The sequence below is a fragment of the Cydia strobilella genome, chromosome 9, assembly GCF_947568885.1.
Source record: "Cydia strobilella chromosome 9, ilCydStro3.1, whole genome shotgun sequence".
NCBI lineage: Eukaryota > Metazoa > Arthropoda > Insecta > Lepidoptera > Tortricidae > Cydia > Cydia strobilella.
In genome coordinates, this window is record NC_086049.1 from 11,009,486 (window position 1) to 11,018,858 (window position 9,373).

At 33.8% G+C, this 9,373-nt stretch overlaps 1 long non-coding RNA gene across 1 annotated transcript; it reads left to right on the plus strand.

The window, feature by feature from the left end:
* Positions 1 to 5,460: 5,460 nt before the first annotated feature.
* Positions 5,461 to 7,801, plus strand: LOC134743897 (uncharacterized). The gene is made up of 3 exons (XR_010128054.1): positions 5,461 to 5,609; positions 5,729 to 5,808; positions 7,617 to 7,801. It is a non-coding gene; the product is annotated as an uncharacterized LOC134743897 (long non-coding RNA).
* Positions 7,802 to 9,373: the final 1,572 nt, after the last annotated feature.

The following is a 9,373-nucleotide window of genomic DNA, read 5'->3' on the forward strand; positions in this document are numbered from 1 at the left end:
ATCACGAAATGCCGGCGTTTCATGATCTGCCTAGGAATATCACAACTTGAAGTTTGCACGATATGGCTAGTGGTTGCTAGGCAGATCATGAAATGCCGGCGTTTCATGATCTGCCTAGGAATATCACACCCTACTTATTTGATATGCCTAAACGTCGCCGGGCAAATCGTCAAACGTTGAGGTTTGAACGATATGGCCGGTAGTCGCTAGTCAGATCGTGATATGGCGGCGTTTCATGATATGCCTAGGAATATCTCGATATGCCCGGTTTTACGATCTGCCGCCGACATACATATAAAAACGAAATACAGTAAAACAGAAAAAAAAATAAAAAAATATATTATATAAAAAACATCCGTAACTCGAAAACAAACACCTATTTGTATAAACTCACAAATAAATGCCCTTACCAGAGTTCGAACCTGGGACCTCCTGATTCGTAGGCAAGGTCACATAGTCGGTACTAGCCTAATAGGCGTAGGGTAAACTCGCATTATTTGGTGACACGCCTAAATCTGTGATACAAGTTTTGAAGCATGTCACCGAGGAAAGCTAGTGAATTAGGGCCTTTCAAATGGGCTCACGGCAAAGCCGCCGAAACCGTGAAGCCGTGAGGTCCCATTTAAAGGCCCTAATTCACTAGCTTTCCTGGGTGTCATGCTTAAAAACTTTTATCACCGAATTAGGTGTCACCAAATAATGCGAGTTTACCCTACGTTAATTTTAGTGTTGTTATATTATAATATGTCACAATAAAAAACTTTGTTCAAGATAAAAAAAACAATATTAAATAAATAATATAAATAATACATAAAGTGCTGTACGGGATTCGCGAGTGTTTATCTGTTGATATGCGCATCAAATTATGTGATACCCTTATTCTGTCGAAATTAAATTATGCTGATGTAGTGTTTGGCGAGTGTTTACTAGCTAAGACAAAGAAGGTACTGCAACGAGTACAAAACGCATGTGCACGGTTTTGTTTCCCTGTCCCACGACGAGCACATGTTTCGCCGTTTTTAAACCAGCACGATCTCCTAAATATGAATTCACGTAGACATCTACACTTTTCCACATTGTTGTTTGGAGTCATAAAAAATAAAGAACCCTCGTACCTATATGACAAGCTTAACTTCTCTCAGTGCGCCATAAAAGACACGCATCACGACTCACTTTTCCTCCACACCGCACGGTTGCCTTCCGTGGCAGCTTTCGTTTCGCTGCCACTAAGTGTTGGAATGATTTGCCACCACCAGTACGTAATTCGAAAACCATGTCCACCTTTAAAATTCACCTCCGTAAATTCATACTGGCTAAGCAGAAATGCAACACTTAGGCAACCGTGCACACTCAGTTACTCACACACAAATCGCATAGACACTTACATACATACATACACACGAACATTCATAAGACTTAGGTATAGGCTAATTTTAATTAAGTAATTTGATTGTTATTTGTATTTAAGCTTTCCCTTATTAATTTTTTACATTGTGTTCACTAGTCCATCTACTGGGCCTTACTGAAAATCAGCGTCGCGGAGTGTGCCATGTTGGCTCACACCGTGACACCAAGCTGAGTAAGGACTATTTAGCGCAACCTCATTCTGTGTATATTTCTAGTTTTAGTCTTATGTTATGTTGTGCTAATAAGTGCTTTTTCTTTCTTTCTTTCTTTCTTTCTTTCTATAAATATCAGGGGTCATCTTACACAGATCAACCTAGCCCCAAACTAAGCAAAGCTTGTACTATGGATGCTAGGCGACGATATACATACTTATATAGATAAATACATACTTATTCTTATATATAAATCTCCCATGACTCAGGAAGAAATATTTGGGTCTATCACACAAATAAATGCCCTTACCGGGATTCGAACCCAGGACCATCGGCTTCACAGGTAGGGTCACTACCTACTAGGCCAGACCGGTATTCAATTTTCCGGCCGGCATATTGTTCAAAGAAGATACCTAAGTGCCTAAGTGACTAGCAAATCTAGTATATTGCATACGGTAAAAATATTTTTTTGATATTCGTACTAATGTAGAAACAGTTGCGTCAGCAAGAGGTAACATTTACCCGTTTTCTCATCGGCCAAACTCCGCTTTGTAACAAAAAGGTAACGGCTGAGTCAACTAAATGTCATACCCCTGATTTGTCACCGAATATTATAACAGGTTCCCATTTAGGATGAATCTGTAACAAATATTTAAAAAAATTAAAGGTAGGTAATAGAGAAAACTATACAATACATTATCGTTGTTGCTTCTCACAATAGTTACTACCTAAAACATTGTGTTTGACGATCCTTTTGTGAATTCTTATTATTAAGTTTGACATATCTATAATAATTCAATGTTTTTAAGAAAAATAATAACTGCATCAATAAATTGCTCTAATATTTAGATTAAGGTAATATTTAAAACTTGACAATTTAAAAGTGATTCTTGCTAGGCCTATTTGAATAAAGAATATATTGACTTTGACTTTGACTTTGTAGAAATCATATTGTAAATAATATTACAAAAGCATAAATTAAAAGCTACTTTAGTTTTCTAGGGCTTCATCAATTGTAATGCTAAATTACTAGATTACTTATTAAAATGCGTAAACAAAAAAAATGAAATCAGTTTACCAAAAAGATCCTATGACATGAAAGCTCACTATCAAATTTTCTATTTGAATGCCATACATACAAAAAAACTTAATTACTTAATTTCGTAATACCAGAAATGCAAAACTAAATATTATCGTTCTGACATTCTTTGTATTTACGTTCTTTTTAACGTCACTTTGCAAACCAATGTTCTTCGAGCGTCTCAAAAATACCACAAACAACATCATTAATCTTGTCAATTTGCATTCATTTCTCGCGGGGAGTATCAATACTGCATAATTTGTACCCTTTTCAGGCAAAATCCTTACGACTTGAATCCGCCCAAAACAGTACTGACGGCCAAACCCATTCATTTTCCCTATAAAAGTAATAAAGCCTTTGGAAGTTGCCGATGCGTAAATAAAACCTATAGACTATTCCCTTCCCTCAACAACTTCCTTGGCACTCTAACAGTTTCAATAGATTCGCAGTCATAATGTAAAACAGCACCATAGGTAACAGAAAGAAAGATAATATTAAGGGCGCAGTAAAACCTTGAATTATTCTACAATCTCTGTTTTACGTCGTGTCCACAAAACTAATATTAATTAAGTAATATTTTTAAGTATACCATTCGTGCTCGGGATTATTTTTGTATGCTACGTATTGCGTAATTTTATGTATAGGGTACCTAATTATTAGTAATTAGTAATTAGTGTGTTTATTGCTTTCATAGGTTATACAAAAGTTGGTACATTTTATTGGTTCAGCTATGAAACCCTGTAGGGCACTGCAATATAACTTAAATCTAATTTAATTACTATGGCTTAAAGCTATCCCTAATACATTGTGTATAATGACCATGCATCATATTATATTCATACATATACATCTTTCAAATGGTTACAAATATTTTTAACTTGCGATATCAAAACTACTACACTATATAAATATATACTACATGTTTTTGTACAAGATCTATATTTAACCTATGTTTACAAATAAATATATATAAATTTTTTTTTTTTTTATCACAAAGAAATGCAAATATTTTTAATGTCATGTGTATTGCATGCTCAAATTACTTTTTTCTACTCGTCGAATATAATCTGTGTATTACAACTTCATATGCAACACTACAACGTTACTCTTTTCAACGTTGGATAGTCTATGGCACTTCCGACTCAAGCATAAGAATTTTATCGATACGGTTTAGTCAATTATAAAAATTTTGAAAATAGAACTTCATACATTTCGACAAAATAAAGCTTTAATTTAACTTGCAATGCTTGTATATAATATGTCGTGGCCAGATCATAAACTTTGATCATTTCATATATATATTAATAAAACAACGCAACCAAATAGTTTTGGGGTTTGTTAGAATTGTCTCGATGAGTATTAGTCACCTTTTGAAAGAAAAGTACAGTCAGCGATAAAAGCAGCTTGTATCAAAACAATTTTTTGACAAATAACTTAGTCGTCATCAAATACAAACGCCACAAAATACCTAGCCAAAAGTAATTAATTTAGGACTGCAAGTAATTAAAAGAACTGGAAGTACCTAACTTTTTATTTTTTTTATTTTGATTGTACATTTTGCCCTACTGTTTACCCATCAACTAGTCGATTGAAGTTTTGCGAGTAGAGTATGGGAAATATAAATTATGCCACATTACGCGCGTCACCGATAAGCGGCGGCTTAACCTAGCACATATTTGAAAACAACTATGAAACAACATATGGAGGGATAGATTGAAAATTATGGAATTCTTTTTATAGCCGCTGCGATGTTCTAGCTGAGCAACAAAACGATGTGAACGATAAACCTTGTGAACGCATCCCGGAAAGTGTCGTAGACGAACCTCAACCCTATTATTTGACATAGATTTTTAGTGAGGGGGTTTACTAGTTAAAGTACAAATGTACCACCTTATGTGTAGGTAGAGACAGTAAGCTGTAAAAAGATGAGTCCTCCGATGACTATTAATAAGTCAAAATCTTTGTTACAACACTTTAAAGTTAATAATGAATAACGTTATTGTTATGTTATAAATTATTGTGTTTTTTCTTAACAGGTTGGCTTTTTGCTTTTGTTTAGACAGTAAATAAATCTGTGGCGATAGTTATTACTATAAATAACTATATTAAGTTATTAAATATTAACATAAAAAAATAGTATGTATATATCCTTCATTAGGTTGTTAGGTTAGGTTGTTATTTAGCCATTAACTGTTACTTTAAGTTTACTGTTTCCTTTTTTTTTAAATGCTGTGTTTACCTCTAATTAGTTATGCATCACTGAATGTTTCTTATGGTTTATCGTAAATTAAATGTCAGATGTAATAACTGTTGGTAGACCTTAATAAAAAAAAATAAAAAATATTATTAGTAAAGCTACTACGATGTTGTTCTGAGATTGCTCGATTTAAGAAGTGCGTAGACAAATACAAGTTTTTTTATGCAAGATAAAAATATGCACAAATTTATAGATTTCATATTAACAGGATATAAATATAAAAGTAACAATGTAAAGTCTTTGCTACTTGAGCTTGATATCAGATATTTTTGGCTAAGATCCGAATCCATAAGAGTGTTGAGCTGGAAATGGGGCCAACAGCTACTCAATCTGGTCTTAACGGAGACATGCTTTTACTTAAGATCTTGTAAGTGCTTTACTCGGTAAACATTTTTCTCTTTTCAATAATTGCGCTACGCTTCTTACAAGTTTCTGTTGTTGCAATGTTCTAAAAGGTCATCAAAAATTCCTTATCTGGTAATAAAAGTTCCTTATCTGGTGGCTTATAGTATGATGTTACTGCGTTTTGAAACAAACTGCGAGCTAAATCATAAAATGTGTAACCGGACATAAAATTTGCTCTCATATATATTGCACACACTCACATTGAGCGAGTCAAGTTGTGAAATAGCAAGTGTTCGTATAAGTTGTTAAACAAATGAAGCGGAAAGCATTCATATTTGGAGTCGAATTTTCTTTGTTAGTTTTAACGGTAATTGACTTGCAATACTGAACTGTAATAAAAGTCCATATTTTTAATCTATCTTTTAGAGTGGTAGAACAAAGTTACAAAAATATGTAATATTTCTTGTTATAAAAAATATGTTGCAGATTACGTTTCAAAACTCATTATGCCAAGCCAGCAACAGTTTCTTGTCCTTTTTTGAACACGTACAATACATTTCTATAAGGTCAGTACGAAAACATACTTCATCATAAGGTCATAAGTTGTGTCACAAAAAATTTTATTGATAAAAAACTTATAGGTTATTTATTATTCATATATATGGGTTTGAAAGCTTATTTAATGCTGAATTACTTACAATATAATTTAACGTAATTTTCCGTTTCAGTTTTGCATAATTCTATGTAATCTTCAGAAAAAAATTAAAAAAAACGCAAAAAATACGCGGGCTATTCAAGGTGATTTTGATCCCTATTTATTTATTTGTTTACATGGTTCTACATAAAACAAAAGCTGGCCGGTCATTTCGAACAACGTGATAATTACTAGATATTACGAGAACAATACGGGATCTAATAGACACGTTATAGTTTAGTTCTCAGCTAGTTATCTTTTGCAGTTCGATTCGAGAAACCAATTGTCATTTCACGCTACAATTATTGTTACGTTATTGTGACGTTTGTCTTTTATCTTTTTTTAGTTTTCATGTGTATTGTTGCAACTTATAAGTACCCTAAGCAACCTAAGTTTGAAGGGTATTAATGTGACACTGATTTTTACTTCCTTTTGTGAAGTATAATTATTCACAATCCAGCCGCGTATTTTCGTCTAACGTACGACAATCCAAAAGTATACATAGTCAAAAAAGTCCCAAAGTAAAGAAAGTCGCGATCTACATTTTAAACTAATTATATTACGTTTTGATCAGTATAAAACAAGCTTTCAAATCATGTCTTACTTTTTTTATTGGCGGCTTTTTATCAGTCAAAACCTGACAGTACTTATGACCTAACTTAGTAATTAATTACTCATTTATGCAAAGTAGATGATTCATTTTGCTCATTTTATGTCTCCCGTTGGGCGCTAACCGGAGCATGAGACTAATAAAAAACGCCAGTCTTAACTACCAAGAACGTTCCCGTATTTATACCTATGGCCGTTATTGGAGTTAGGTGCCAATTTATTCAACGACTCTACTTGTACATATTAATGTGACCTTATCCTTAGTTAAGTTGTCGATTTTGTGGATTTTTGGTGTACCTATGTTTAATGGGTCTGCAGTGGGTTTACATAGTTTGGTTATAAGAAATCATGGAATAAGACGTTCAATCAATTCGTTTCTTATCTTCTTTTTCTATCCTACAAAATTGACATTAGCTTGACAAAAATGAAATAGAAATTGAGAATAACAACGTTTAGCCGTCAATTATATTTTCTTACAATCACGTGAGATTTTACGCTAATTTTACGGTTTCACTCACGTATTTTTAGTCACTCGCGCGACTCGTTTCGGAGAGCCTAGGTCTCTTTTTCAAGCACTTCACGTAGCGGTCACCATTGACCAATACGTGAGTGAAACTGTAAAATTTGCTTAAAGTTTGTATGTCTTACGATAGTTTAAATTCGAATCACTTGAGATTTAAAATATAGAAACTGATCGTGTCGGAGCCGCTTGTGCATGAGTGAGTAGCGGTCACCATTGACCAATATGTGAGTGAAACCGTAAAATTTGCTTAAAGTTTGTATGTCTTACGATAGTTTAAATTCGAATCACTTGAGATTTAAAATATAGAAACTGATCGTGTCGGAGCCGCTTGTGCATGAGTAAGTAGCGGTCACCATTGACCAATATGTGAGTGAAACCGTAAAATTTGCTTAAAGTTTGTATGTCTTACGATAGTTTAAATTCGAATCACTTGAGATTTAAAATATAGAAACTGATCGTGTCGGAGCCGCTTTTTAATTAATAAAAACGGGGTTCAATATGTCACCCCGTTTTTATTAATCAAACTTATTATTTATGAAAAATTGCAGCCCATCTACGCATTCTCTAGCTAGTGAATTATACAACGAGGTGATGAAAATGAAAGAAGGGGACCGTCCTGTAAAAAGATACTTCACACATTACGATAGCCCATTTGTACAAACAGAAAATCGTATAAGGAGACAATCATTTGCTAATACATTTTAAATAAAATATTAATGAAAAGTGTGAGTTTCTATATTTTGGTGTAAATAATTCCTTGCTTTTCCAGTTCGTATTAATTTAAAACTTGTTCCAGCTTCCATATCCGAGAAGTATATCTTGGAAATTAGTAAAATAAATATCTTGCGAGTTTTAACTGGTTTGAAAATATGTCTCAACAGAATTAATAAGTAACGGTAGGTAATGAAACTTAGTCACAAAATCAAGTTACGGAGTCATGAAATACGCTATAAAATTTGTTCAAATAGTTTATTCCATAGGTTTAACTATAAAAATTATATTGTTTTGATGGTATGTATTTACGACTTAATAACAACTGTTGCCAGTTTTGCCACTCTTAATGTTAACCAGTTCGTCAAAAAAATCATTGTTCACGTCACACACACCGTGGTCGTGACAATTTTCTCAAATGTAAGCCAATCAATTGACTCCAAGCATTTTAATTTCCTTCAATTTTAAAGTGAAACTTTTATTCTACCGCCTCAAATTTTTTACTCAGTTTTTAGCATATCGCATTAAGAATTACAGTATTATAGTAAAATTCTACTTTAGTTCTAGTACTTAGAGTTCGCAGTCTTTGAAATAAGCTACATTATCGGACTAATAAGGATACAATACTTAATTTACGAAGACAGATATTTGCTTGTAATATCATACAAAAAGTTAGGGACACGGACAGTAGACATTATTAACCAGTCGATAAGGTTTAATACGTCAAACTCTTTTTATCTGTCAAATTCTACGGTAAATGGCAAATAGTCACATACGACTTTTTGTATTCGAAAGTCACGGACGTCAAGATTCAGTCGAACAATTCTTAACGGTTGGCTACTTGCAAGCGTTTAGACATCTAGAAAACCCCAGTGTAACGGGACCGTCAGATCCGTAACAAACTATGTGGGTGATATTAAATCAAAATTTTGAAAACCTTTCCCATATAGTTAATTTTATTTTGCGGTGCGCTTTTTTGTGCTTTTCAGTCACGAGCGCTTTGAGTTTCGTGGACTGTATTATGACTGATTCTGCGGATGTACAATAGTGAAAGGAAAAACAGCGGGAAAATGGGAAATTCACACTCACTTACCTACTTGAAAAATTTCCGTTTTGGGAATGACGGCACGTGTGTTCCTACGATCACCACATGAGAGCCGACTTTTTCACCAAGGCCTTGGACATTTCTCGTTGTCTTCTACAAAACACTCATCACACACGTTTATTATACGGATTGTTCGATTAACACATAAATTACACAGATTTTTCTTGATTAAAGACGAGCGGATTCGACACGGACCGCTCAAATCGCCATATTGGATTGGAGCCAATTGCTCCGCTAGAAACAGCAATATACAAGAGTGTAAATATGAGGGAGCGGATGAGGTATAGGAGGACTTTTTAAGAGCGTACAAAATCTAATTATTTGCTAAAACGAAACATAACACTATGCGTAATCGGAGAGCTTACTTATACCAGTTTCTTTAGTCCTTGACTCGCGTATTATAAGTAAGCGATATTAATAACGAACTACAGCGCCATTCCGTGTTGAGTAGCTGAATTACATTGGCGTTGGGCAAGCTTTTATAAGATA